A 12,938-nucleotide genomic window follows, 5' to 3' on the forward strand; every position below is an offset into this window, starting at 1 on the left:
TTCACCATGTTGACCAGGATGGTCTCGATCTCTTGACCTCGTGATCCACCCGCCTCGGCCTCCCAAAGTGCTGGGATTACAGGCTTGAGCCACCGCGCCCGGCCAAGGTCCAGATTTTTTATTTGACATCATGTAACAAGTTTTCATCTAAATTTCCAAATGTCTGTTAGTAGCATATAAAAATATAATTTGTTTTTATATTTCAGTTTCTAGATATCATTCAGTTTTTAGATATGCTAAACTCAGTTCTAGGAAAGTTTTCTGTGGATTTCTAGAAGTAGATCAAAATCAGTGAAGATATAGAAGACTTGAACAATGCTACTTATTTTTTTCAGCTGTTGTTTGTTTATTGACAGGTAGGCTCCATAGCAACAGGCCCGGAGGTGCTGCAGTAGTGGGGGAAAATGGAAGGTGGAGTGTTTGCTGCGGGACAGCTGGATGGAGGGCGGGGACAGATGCGAACTGAGGAGGCCCAGGGGGTTGGGGAAGCAAGTAAGGGCCAGGGCCAGAGTCGGCTTAAATAGAACAACTGCTCTGTGCACTGAAGGCCCCTAACTTGCTGGCTGTTTCTTGACTCCAGATGGTTGGGAGTCCTCTGGGCATCCATTTTCTAAAGGGACTGAACAGAGTACACACAGGAAGGGAAGCTGTCACCCTCTTGCCATCTGGCTCCTGGGGCCTCCAGTCTGGCATTCCTCCTTCTTCCCTTGATTGGGTGGGGTCACATGATGGGCAGCCAGGCTCTGGGCTGTCCCACCAGAGCAGGCGGTAAACACAGCCATGTTTCAGCGTTTATCTTCTTCTCTGGTGTCCCAGCCCACCGGTACCACACTACAGCCCAGAGTGAGCTCTACGGAGCGTTGCTGGCCTAATGGATGGGTTGGGGGAAGAGGGAGGGGCATGGGCTGGAGGAGGGGCTCTGGAGTCCATCACGGCACAGGAACAACATGCATGTTGTTGGTGAAGCCGGAGCCGGGGGACCACCCGGTCAGCACAATGACCACATCTCCTTGAGGAAGCCTCAGGCCTTGTCAACATTCACCGGCGAGCTCACCCAGCGGTCTACGTCCTCAGCCCAGGCCTCCTGGACTGGGTCCTTGCACAGCACAGGGCAGATGCTACAGTTCAGGTGGGCCTGACGAGTTGTCTGGGGATTCCATGTCATAGCAATGATAGGGGCACGTGGGCGGTATCTGGCCACTTGGTGAGCAGAACTGCCACACTTAGTGAGGATGATTATGGCCCCACTGCAGCACCTGAGGGAGGCCTCCACGGCACCCACAGCGGTGGCTTTTGTGGGGGTCACTGGTAATGGGCGCCAGGTGGTAGAGTTCCTCAAATAATTGAAAGTGGTAGATGGCGGCCTCTGCCTCATGGGCAGTCAGGTGCTGCATGTGCACGGCCTCCAGAGGATAGCCTCTTTGGCTGTGTCTCCAGACAGCATAATGCAGTCGGCTCCATCCAGGACTGCACTGGCCATATCACTGCCCTCAGCCTGGGTGGGGCGGCGCTTCTTGATCATGCCCTCCAGCATCTGAGTGGCACAGATGACAGGCTTCCCAGCTCAGTTGCACCGCCCAATCATCATCATCTGAGCAAGGAAGACCTTCACTGCAGGAATCTCAATGCCTAGATCACCAAGAGCCACCATGATCCCATCACTGGCCTCCAGGATTTCATCAAACCTCCGAATCCCCTCATGAGTCTCGATTTTGCTAATTACTTGATGTTCTTTCCCTTCTCTCCCAGGACCTTCCTCACTTCATGGACATCAGATGCCTTGCGGATGAATGATGCAAACACCATATCGACATCCCTCTCGACCCCAAACTTCAGGTCCTGGATGTCCTCTGACACAGCAGGCAAGTCATAGCAGCCCTAGGAAGGTTCACACACATCTTGCTGCCCAAGGAGCCACCATTTTCCACGTCTGTCACCGGGAAGTCAGCACCTTTCTGCTTCACCTGGAGAGAAATAAGCCCATCGTCCACATAGATCTTGCTGCCCACTTCCACCACCTTGCAGATGTTCTTGTAGTTCTGCCACAGGGTGTTCTCGTCACACTTTTCCATGTAGGCGTTGTCCAGCGTGATTTTGAGAGTGGCTCCCTTCTTCAGCTCCACCTCTGTGGTGCCGCTGCCCTTGATGAGGCCAGTTCGGATCTCAGGTCCTTTAGTGTCCAGAGCCACAGCAACAGCCCGGTAGAAGATGGGATCAGAAGCAAAGCTTTCCGTGGCTGCGTGCACGTTCTTGATGGTCTCCATGTGGTGCTCATGAGTTCCATGAGAGAAGTTCAGATGCGCCACATTCATTCCAGACTTAATCATCTCCTTTAACATCTGCACTGACTGTGAAGCTGGGCCAATGGTACAGGTGATGCCAGTGTTCTGGGCTGGGATGGGTGGTGAGTCAATGGCGAGGTGGCACATGTGCTCCAGGAATGTGTCAGCCATGGCTGCGTGTAGCTGCTGGGTCTGAATGAAGGCAGTCCCGGCTTCACCATGGGGCTTCGACGTGGCTGCTGAGGTCCTCCAGTGCTGACCAACTTAGGCTACGCTGCAAATGTGAGGAGGTCAGGAGCCCCAGGACGTGCAGCTGCTGTGCCGACTTGAGCAATATCATTAACAAACTTGACCTAATTGACATTTACAGAATACTGAGTAACAGCAGTATAATCATTCTTTTCAAATACACAGATCAATTGCCGAGATAGAATCAATTTCAGGCCCTACGAGTCCTAATACATTGGAAAGTATTTAAGCCATTCAAGCTGTATTCTGTGCCCACAGTGGAAGTAAGTTAAAAATCAATAGAAAGAGTCTGGGAAACCCTCAAATATTTGGAAAAGGTAGTAGTTAATTTTAGGTGTCAGCTGAGTTAAGGGATGACAGGTCGTTTTTTGGTGTGTCTTGGGGAGTGTTCCCAGGAACGAGGAGCATTTGAAGCTGTAGACCGAGTAAAGCAGATTCACCCCCACCAACTTGGGTGGGCTTCATATAATCCGTCAAGGGACAGGGTGGAGGAAGGATGAATACAAATTGCAGAACAATATTGATATATTTTAAAAAATCAATTGGTGGGACACAGTGGCTCATGTCTGCAATCACCTAAGGTCAGGAGTTCGAGACCAGCCCAGCCAACGTGGTGAAACCCCATCTTTACTAGAAATACAAAAAAGAAAAAAAATTAGCTGGATGTGGTGGCGGGTGCCTGTAATCCTAGCTACTAGGGAGGCTAAGGTGGAGGAATTGCTTGAACTTAGGAAGCAGAGGTTGCAGTGAGCTGAGATTGCACCACTGCACTCCAGCCTGGGGCAACAAGAGTAAAACTCCATGTCAAAAAAAAAAAAACCCATATATATATATATATGTAATCTTTGTATATACTTAGCAACAAACATTTGGAAGTTGAAACAAAAATACCATTTATAATATCATAAAAATATGCAATGCTTAGGGATTATTTTAAGAAAGATGCCAGTTCTGCCTGTATTAGCCTATTAATTTAATCCTTTTGTTTTGTTTTTTTTTTTTGAAACAGGATCTCATTCTGTCAGCTAGGCTGGAGTTCAGTGGTGCAATCAAAGCTCACTTCAGCCTTGGTCTCCTGGGCGCAAGTGATCCTCCTGCCTCAGCACCCCAGTCTGACCCAGTAGCTGGGACTACAGGCATGTGCCATCATGCCTGGCTAAATTTTTTAAAAAATATATTTGTAGAGACAGGGTCTCACTATGTTGTGCAGCCTGGTCTTGAACTCCGGGGCTCAAGTTATCCACCTGCCTTGGCCTCCCAAAGTGCTGGGATTAGAAACATGAGCCGTGGCACCTGGCCAGTTTAACCTATTGTAAATCCAATTCTTAACCAGATTTTTCATGGAAATTTACAAACTAATCATAAAATAAATGTCAAAGAATAAAGAAACAAAAATATCAAAGAGAATTTATAAGAATAGTGCAGTAGGCACAGAACAGAAAAATATACCAGTGGGATGGAATACAGAGCTTAGAAAAATATTGCTGAGAACTTGATCTGTGATAGAAGTAGCATTATGTAAGTGTATATACACACACACCTACGTATTCTCCTACACCTATATCCATTTCAACAATATCTTTAACTATCCCCATGAGTTCACACTGACACCTCTACACAGGGTTTATTTATTTATTTACAGACGGAGTTTCGCTCTTGTTGTCCAGGCTAGAGTGCAATGGCGCAATCTTGGCTCATTGCAACCTCCGCCTCCCAGGTTCAAGCAATTCTCCTGCCTCAGCCTCCTGAGTGGCTGGGATTACAGGCGCTCGCCACCATGCCCAGCTAAGTTTTTGTATTTTTAGTAGAGACGGGATTTCACCACATTTACCAGGCTGGTCTCGCACTCCTGACCCCAAGTGATCTGCCTGCCTTGGCTTCCCAAAGTGCTGGGATTATAGGCATGAGCCACTGCACCCAGCCCACAGGATTTTTTTTATCCTTTATTTTACATTCACAACTTCCTTCTCTGACAGTGGGAAAACTGGCTCCCATCCTACACAATATATTAAATATTTTCTTATTTGCTCCCTTGTAGAATGTACTACAGTTGTTTCAGAGCTGTTAATTTATGCCTCTGTGAAAATTAGATTCTAATTTTAATTAGAGTTCTAATTAGATGGCTCTAATTTTCATTTAACTCTAATTTTAATTAGAGTTAAGTGTTTGTTAGGGATGTTTGGGTTTGTAACCTGAGGGCATAGGGTCACAATCTTGTTACCTGTATTTTTCCCCCAATCCTCCTTTAGTGTGGTTATGTCATTCATTTGATCAGCAGTTTCATTCATTTGGGGGCTTTTGTATCAAACTTTAGTTTGTATAAGGCTATCCCTATCTTTATTGATTTTATTTATTTTTCTCTTTTGAGTATGTAAAACACTAACATGATTCCAAAGTCTAGACTGCACCAAAAGTTACATTTAGGAAAGTGCCTTTTTCTTATCCCTGTTTCCTTTATATTTTCCATCCATTTCCTGACATCCCTTGTAGATATCTAGTTTCAGTTTCCGGTTTATCTTGCCTGTGTTTCTTTTTTGCTGAAATGAGCAGATACATGTGTATTTTCTTATTTTTCCTTCTTTTTTATTTTTCCTTCTTTCTTACACAATAGATATTATACTGTAGATGATCTTTTGCACTTTGTCTTTCTTTAACTTAATACATTCTGGAAATCATATCAGCTCATTGAGGTCTTCCTCATTCTTTACAACCTCATAGTAGTCCATTGTGTAAATTTACCATAGTTCATTTAAGCACTGTTATATGTGTATCATTGAAGTCGTTTAAATTATTCTGCAATTGCAAACAATGCTTCAATAATAAACCTTGTTCAAATGGATTTTCTTACTGTTGGAAGTATAATTTCAGGGTGAATTCCTAGAAGTGGGATTGCTGATTCAAAGGTAAAGGCAGGGACAGGTGCAATGGCTCACGCCTGTAATCCCAGCACTTTAGGAGGCTGAGGCAGTAGGATCACTTGAGGTCAGGAGTTCGAGACCAGCCTGGCCAACATGGTGGAACCCCTGTTTCTACTAAAAATACAAAAATTAGCCGAGCACATGCTTGTAGTCCTAGCAACTTGAGAGGCTGAGGCAGGAGAATCCTTTGAGCCCAGGAGGCAGAGGTTGCAGTGAGCCAAGATTGTGCCACTGTACTCCATCCTGGACAACAGAGCGAGACTCCATCTTAAAAACAAAACAAAACAAACAAAACAAAAAAACAGGAGACTGGGTATGGAGGCTCATGCCTGTAACACCAGCACTTTGGGAGGCTGAGGTGGATGGAACCCCTGAGGTCAGGAGTTCAAGATCAGCCTGGCCGACATGGTGAAACCCTGTCTCTACTAAAAATACAAAAAATTAGCCAGGCGTGGTGGCAGATGCCTGTAATCCCAGCTACTTGGGAGGCTGAGGCAGGAGAATCGCTTGAACCTAGGAGGCGGAGGTTGCAGTGAGCTGAGATCGTGCCATAAATGCATATGTAGTTTTTTTTTTCTTGGTGTAGAACATTTATTTATTATTTCCATGAATCAAAGTTTAGGTCAGTGGGAAAGAATTTTAATCGATGAATTGTACAATTTCTTCCCACATATCCTGCTTTGTATTTGTATTATGTCAGGAGTTCCAGACCAACCTGGCCAACATGGTGAAACCTTGTCTCTACTAAAAATACAAAAATTAGCCGGGCATGGTGGTGGGTGCCTGTAATCCCAGCTACTCAGGATGCTGAGGCAGAAGAATTGCTTGAACTCAGGAAGTGGCGGTTGCAGTGAGCCAAGATCATACCACTGCACTCCAGCCTGGGCAAGAGCGAGACTCTGTCTCAAACAAAACAAAACAAAAACCCTGCAGCTCGAACCGTCATGTGCTGTTTTTTGTTCTTTAATTCTCTCTTCCAGGCTTCCTTCTGGACTTGGTCTGTGGGGTTCATACATTTTCCACTCTCGCTGGATGATATAGATCTCCGTCCCATGTTGACAATTTGTATGGTTTACTTCTTCATTAAAGAAACAGAGAAGAAGAAAAGAAAAACCCTTCTGCTGTGCTCCCAGGACTGCGAGAAATGGGGAGGTGGCAATTCCCAGCCTCGTTCACTTCATAAGGGGCTCTCGGTCAACCCCTCAGCCACTGCGGTCCTGAAACCTCGCGCCCCTCCTGCGTATATCGTTTTGTGAAATGCTGCCACGTTACCCCTTACAGGGCTGCACTTACTCACATGTCCCCATTTGTGTGCAATGTTCACCAGTCAGTGTTTGAAGGAGAGAGCAAGGAAAAATTTGAGGGACTGTTCCAGACTCTTGACGACTGTGTGACGTTCCAGCTATTTAAGAGTTTCAGACGTGTCTGCATAAACTTCAGCAATCCTGCATCTGCAGCCCAAGCTAGGATGAAGCTTCATAAAACCCAATTCAGAGGGAGTAAATTAAAACTCTACTTTGCACAGGTTCAGACTCCAGAGACAGATGGAGACAAACTGCACTCGGCTCTACCCCAGCCGGCCAAACAATTTCTCATCTCGCCCCCTTCCCCCGACCTGTCGGCTGGCAGCCCGCCAACAGTGCCATGCTAGTTCTCAACTACGACCTCCTCTATGCTGTGGCCAAACTAGGACCAGGAGCCAAGTATGAGCTCCATACAGGGCCTGAGTTCACCCCAAGTGTCGTCGTGCACATGTGCGACAGTGACATAGAGGAAGAAGAGGACCCAAAGACCTCCCCAAAGCCAGAAGTCATCCAGACTCAGCGTCCTGGCCTGCCACCCTCCGTGTCTAACCGCCTGCTCTGCCTCGATGATAACAGCTGTCTCCTCTTTATCATGCTTCCCCCCACTCTTGTTTGTAAAAAAAAAAAAAATTGCCTTTAAATTAAAAAAAAAAAAGCATGAGATGCTTGTCTGTCCACTGCCTTACCATCAGAGTGTATTGCTAAATTTTTTAAATTTTGAAGGGTGTTGGCTCATGCCTGTAATACCAGCACTTTGGGAGGTCATGATGGGAAAATCACTTGACGCCAGAAATTTAAGAATAGCCCGGGTAACATAGTGAGTCCCTGTCTCTACAAAAACATTTAAAAAATCAGCTGAGTGTGGTGGTGTGTGCCTGTAGTCCCAGCTACTGTGGAGGTCTAGGTAGGAGGATCCCTTAAACCCAGGAGCCGGAGATTTCAGTGAGCTGTGCTGACACCATTGCACTCCAGCCTGGGCAACAGGGTGAGACCCTGTCTCTAAAAATACTCTGAATAATATAACCTCCTATTTTCTTGAGGGATTTTTTTTTTTACCGTCTCATTCTGTCACCTAGGCTGGAGTGCGATGTTACCATCTTGGCTCTCTGCTACCTCCTGCCTCTCGGGTTCGAGCTATTCTCCTGGCTTAGCCTCTGGAGTAGCTGGGACCACAGGTGTGCTCCATCACACCCAACTAATTTTTATATTTTTAGTAGAGATGGGGTTTCACCATGTTGGCCAGGATCGTCTCGAACTCCTGACCTCAAGTGATCCACCCGCCTTGGCCTCCCAAAGTGCTGGGATTACAGGCGTGAGCCACTGCTCCCGGTCTTTGCTTGAGTTTTAACATTTTATTTTATTTTTTATTTTCTTGAGACAAGGTCTCACTCTGTCACCCATGCTAGAGTGAGCAGCACGGTCAGGCTCACTGCAGCCTCTGCCTCCTGAGGAGCTGGGACTACAGGTGCACTCCTTCTGTAGTTGTGGCTAATTTTTTTTTTTTTTAGTAGAGGGGGTGTGTGGCTCATACCTGTAACACCAGCATTTTGGGAGGCTGAGGCAGGCAGATCACTTGAGCCCAGGAGGTCCAGAGAAGCCTGGGTAACATGGTGAAACCCACTCTCTACTTAAAAAACAAAAACTACACGCTCTTGAGTTCTTTTAAACAGGAGTAGGTTAGGAATTTGAAAGGGCTTTTAAAAAGCATCTATGGAAATAAACATATGATTTTTCTCCTTAGATCTGTAAATACAGTTTGTTAGTTCACTCCAATTTATCTACTTTTTCTTTCTTTTTTTTGAGACAGAGTCTTGCTCTGTCACCCAGGCTGGAGTGCAGTGGTGTGATCTTAGCTCACTGCAACACCCACCTCCTGGGTTCAAGTGACTCTCCTCCCTCAGCCTCCCAAGTAGCTGAAATTACAGTGACCCACCACCACGCCCAGCTAATTTTTGTATCTTTAGTAGAGACAGGGTTTCGCCATGTTGGCCAGGCTGGTCTCGACCTCCTGACCTCAGGTGATTCAGCTGCCTCGGCCTTCCAAAGTGTTGGGATTGCAGGTGTGAGCCACTGTGCCCCGCCTTTCTTTTCTTGTATGTGCGTTAAGTGTCTTATCTAAAAAACCATTGTTTAATCCAAGATTACATTTACTCTTATATTTTCTTCTAAGGGTTTTATAGTTTTGTCTCTTACATTTAGGCCTTTGGTCTACTTTGAGTTAATTTTTATATGTGGTAGGAAGCAGAAGCCCAACTTCATTCTTTTGCATGTGGATATCCAGTTGTCCCAGTACCATTTGTTGAAAAGACTATTCTTTCTCCATTTAACTGTATTGGCATTTTTGTCAATAATGAAATTGGGCCAGGTGTGGTAGCTCACACCTGTTATCCCAGCACTTTGGGAGGCCAAGGTGGGAGGACTGCTTTAGGCTAAGAGCTCGACACCAGCCTGGCCAACATAGCAAGATCCCATCTCTGAAAAGTAAATAAATAAATAAATAAGTGAAATTGATCCCAGATCTATGGGGTAACTTCTGGACTCTCAATTCCATTCCTCTGCTGTAGAGGTCTATCTGTATGCCAGGGCCACATAATCTGGATTACTGTAGCTATGAAGCAAGCTTTAATAAGTTTTGAAATGAGGGCATATGAGTCTTTCAACTTTGTTTTTCCTTTTCAAGGATGTTTTTGGCTATTCTGGGTCCCTTGCATTTCTCTGCATATTTTAGAATCAGATTGCCAATGACTGCAAAACGGGCAGCTGGAATTTTGATAGAGATTACATTGAATGAGTATGTCAATTTGAGGAGTATTAGTAAGATTAAGTCTCACAATTCATATATTAAATGAGATGTCTTTTTTTTTTTAGATTAAAAATATTTATTACAGGCAGATTTGCTTTTCCCAAGAAAAAGAAGTACTGGAAACATTCGGAAAACACAAACTGGGTTAAACCTATTCCCAAGGCCATTATCAAGTAAGGTATCACTAAAGGAAAAGATAGGAGTTTAAAATTAGGGAAGCCGACACACGATTTAGACAGGGGAAAAGAAAAACAACTCATCCAAAAAAAGTCAGAATGATCCTTTATGTTTTACAGTCTTCAATTAAGCACATAAAACTGTACTACGTAATATACTTCTCCATGAACTTTTTGTGAAATTCAGATCGCAGTGCATCATTTACAAATCTTTTGTCTTTCTTCTGGTCATATACACCTATTGCACAGTTCTTGAAGACAAAATCATCATCCCACCTTCTTTTACCTCTGAAGTTGGCCTGAGGCTGGGATGGGCCAGTGAGGTTAAGGAGAGGGTTTCCGCTCAGAATGTTTTCCGTATGAATCCTCTATTTTTCAGCTTTTTGTTCTTGTTCCTTCCTGGCCTGCTCTTCACCTTTCTTTGTAAATTTTTTCCAGTTCTGCAACAAGAGCTGCAGTATCATCATTGTCAATTTATTCTTCAAAATCTTCACCTTCCTCATCTGTCAGAGGGTCATCTGCATCAAGGTTGGCAGCAGGAATCTGGCTTTTTTGACGCTGAAGAGGAGGTTGTCTGTCCTTGGGTTGGATGATCCCTGCTTTTCTGTCTTGCAGCAGCTCGCTCTCTTTCTTCCAACTCTCTCCTGAAATCACGGTTACGAACCTCTTCAAGGGCATCCTGAGTATTGTCTGTATTTTATCTTTGTATGAGAAGGTAGGTCTCTGCTTGAATACTGCTTTGAAAGTTGGCTCAAATCACCTTCTCCTTTTCCTCTTCCCCCACTTGCAGGTTCAAAGGTTGGCCTGGCTGTGGTTGTCAACTTCGTTGATTTGCTGAGGTCCGATGCAGCAGGCTCTCAAGATCATACAGACGCCATGACTACTCTTGGCTCCCGGGATGTCTTTCCATTTCTGTAGGTCTTAAAATATTTCTTTCAGCAATGTTTCAAAGTCCAACTCTTGTACTTCTTTTCTTAAATGTATTCTTAAGTGTTTTATTCTTTTTGATGCTATTGTAAGTGAAGTTATTTTCTTACTTTTGTTTCCAGATTGTTCAGGGCTAATGGGTAGAGATACAACCAACATTGCTTACTGACCATGTGTCCTGAAGCTTTGCTGACCTTGTTTATTAGCACTAATAGCATTTTATGTGTGTTTGGGGGCAGTTCTTACAATTTTATGCATACAAGATCATGTTGTTTGCAAAACCAAAGTTTTACTTCTTCCTTTTCAACATGGACTTCTTTTCCTTCTTTTGCTCATGTAATTACCCTGGCTAGGATCCCAGTACAGCGTTGCGTAGCAATGGCAAGAGCAGAGGTGCCTGTCTTGCACCTGGCTTGGGGGAAGCCTTCAGTCCTTCATCATGAACTATGACTTTATGGGTCTATGGGTGCCCTCTCCATCATCCAGCATCTCTGTGATCCATGCAAGGGGACTGCAGCTCAGAGAGGTCGACTAAGTTGTCCAGCCAAATAGCTGGCAACTGAGAAACTCAGGGTTTGAACCTATTTTGTGGCTTTCAAAGGCTCTTTGTGCTTTCCCCTTCTGCCTGAAAGTGGCCAGCAAGGAGAGCGCCCAGGAAGAAATGGGAACCAGTGAGGGCTCAGTGCTGAAAGAGCAGAGCTTCTCCATACTGCAGGTGATGCTGGAAGTCATCCATCCCCGTAACATGCCCACCTCCTAGACAGTGGTTGGCCTGCCCTGTGGGCTGACTCTTTGCTCTTTTGTCAGCAGCATTTGCTGGACACTGGAACATTTGGAACCCTTTGAGACACATCTTTGTCTGTGTGTCTGCCTCTTCAATGGAGTGCAGGGTTGTCCCAGGTAGGAGTACTTGCTAGGAAAGTCATGTGTTGGGTGTAAATAAACTTTCACTCCTTCTGGTTTCTCATCTGGACTTTTTTTTTTCTTAAAAGATTTCCACAGTCAATCTTTATTAATGTTGAGACGTTCTACTGCCTCACGAGTGTCTCATCTTAAAGAAGTTTTTCTCTGAGAGATGTTTGGATTTCATTTTGGAATTTAGATATGTTCTTCAGATCTTCCTTATGCTCTGATCTGATAATGGAGAAATTAAATAGGAAATGGAGGCAAAAGCAGTTTGGGTGAATTCCCTAAGGTCAAATAGAAAGGTACAGCCCTGCCACAAACCAAGATCCACTCTTCCAATTTCTACACTGCTGTTTCTTTCAGTCACACAATATTGCTCACAGAATGCCAGGGTATTTTCAGAGACCATTTATTCCCCACACATTGTCCCCGGTGCTCTGGTATGAGAGCTTAGCTGTGAGCACACAGTGTTTGCTAATGTCTGGGCTTGGAGCCTGAGACCTGGGCTTGAAGTTTAGCTGTAATGTTTACTGAATGGGGGCCATGGTCCATCTAGTGATCCTCCGTGTCAGTTTCTCCATCTATAAAATATAAATAAGAATGTTGGCCTTGTGGGACTTTTATGAGAATTAATTGACAAACTGTGTAGTGTTTTGTATAATGCCTGGTATATTGTAAATGTGCAATATATGATAGCTATTATTATAACACTTTTTCACAGTTCAAAGGAGGCTGTTTGAGTTGTTAGCGGATCTGGTTCACCCTGCTGGTGGCTTACCTTCACCTGTGCACATTTCAGCACCTAACTCCCTCTGACTTCACGGCCCAGTCTGAAGGCTGTGAAGACTTTCATGGATGGTGGAAATCTATGTAGCTTTTCCCACTGGCCTAACAAAGATGTCAGGCCGCCAGAGAGTTAGGGTGATTTTATGGAGAAATATTGATTCTCACTTCTAGGTAGGGGACTGTGGATCTTTACAAAGATTATAGGTAAAAGAAAAACAATGCAGTGGTAGACATCAAAGGCCTGAGCCCCAAAATGTGACTGAATAGAGAGCAAACCAGAATATTTTCTCCTCCAATTTCCTGCAGGCACAGCTGTCCTGGGAGCTCCCCACACTGCAAACCTTGGGGCTCCCAGGGTGCTACTGGGCTCCTCTGGAAGCCTGCCCATGGGCACGTGGGAAGGGAAAGGGCGGCGTTTTAGTCTGTTTGTGCTACTGTAACAGAACGACAGACTCGATTATTTTTTAAGGAACAGAAATTTATCTGGAGGTTGGGAAGTCCAAGATTAAGGCAACAGCATCAGATGAGGACCTTCTTTCTGTGTCCTCACAGGGTGGAAGGCAGAAGGGGTAAGGCCGCTCCCACAA

The 12,938-nt window shown here is 44.9% G+C and overlaps 2 pseudogenes; both read right to left on the bottom strand.

The window, feature by feature from the left end:
• Nucleotides 1-914: 914 nt before the first annotated feature.
• Nucleotides 915-6,503, bottom strand: LOC108297965 (annotated as a pseudogene).
• Nucleotides 6,504-9,878: 3,375 nt separating this feature from the next.
• On the bottom strand, nucleotides 9,879-12,359 carry LOC108297946 (annotated as a pseudogene).
• Between the last annotated feature and the right edge of the window lie 579 nt (nucleotides 12,360-12,938).

The sequence above is a fragment of the Cebus imitator genome, unplaced genomic scaffold (assembly GCF_001604975.1).
Source record: "Cebus imitator isolate Cc_AM_T3 unplaced genomic scaffold, Cebus_imitator-1.0 Scaffold863, whole genome shotgun sequence".
Classification (NCBI taxonomy): Eukaryota; Metazoa; Chordata; class Mammalia; order Primates; family Cebidae; genus Cebus; species Cebus imitator.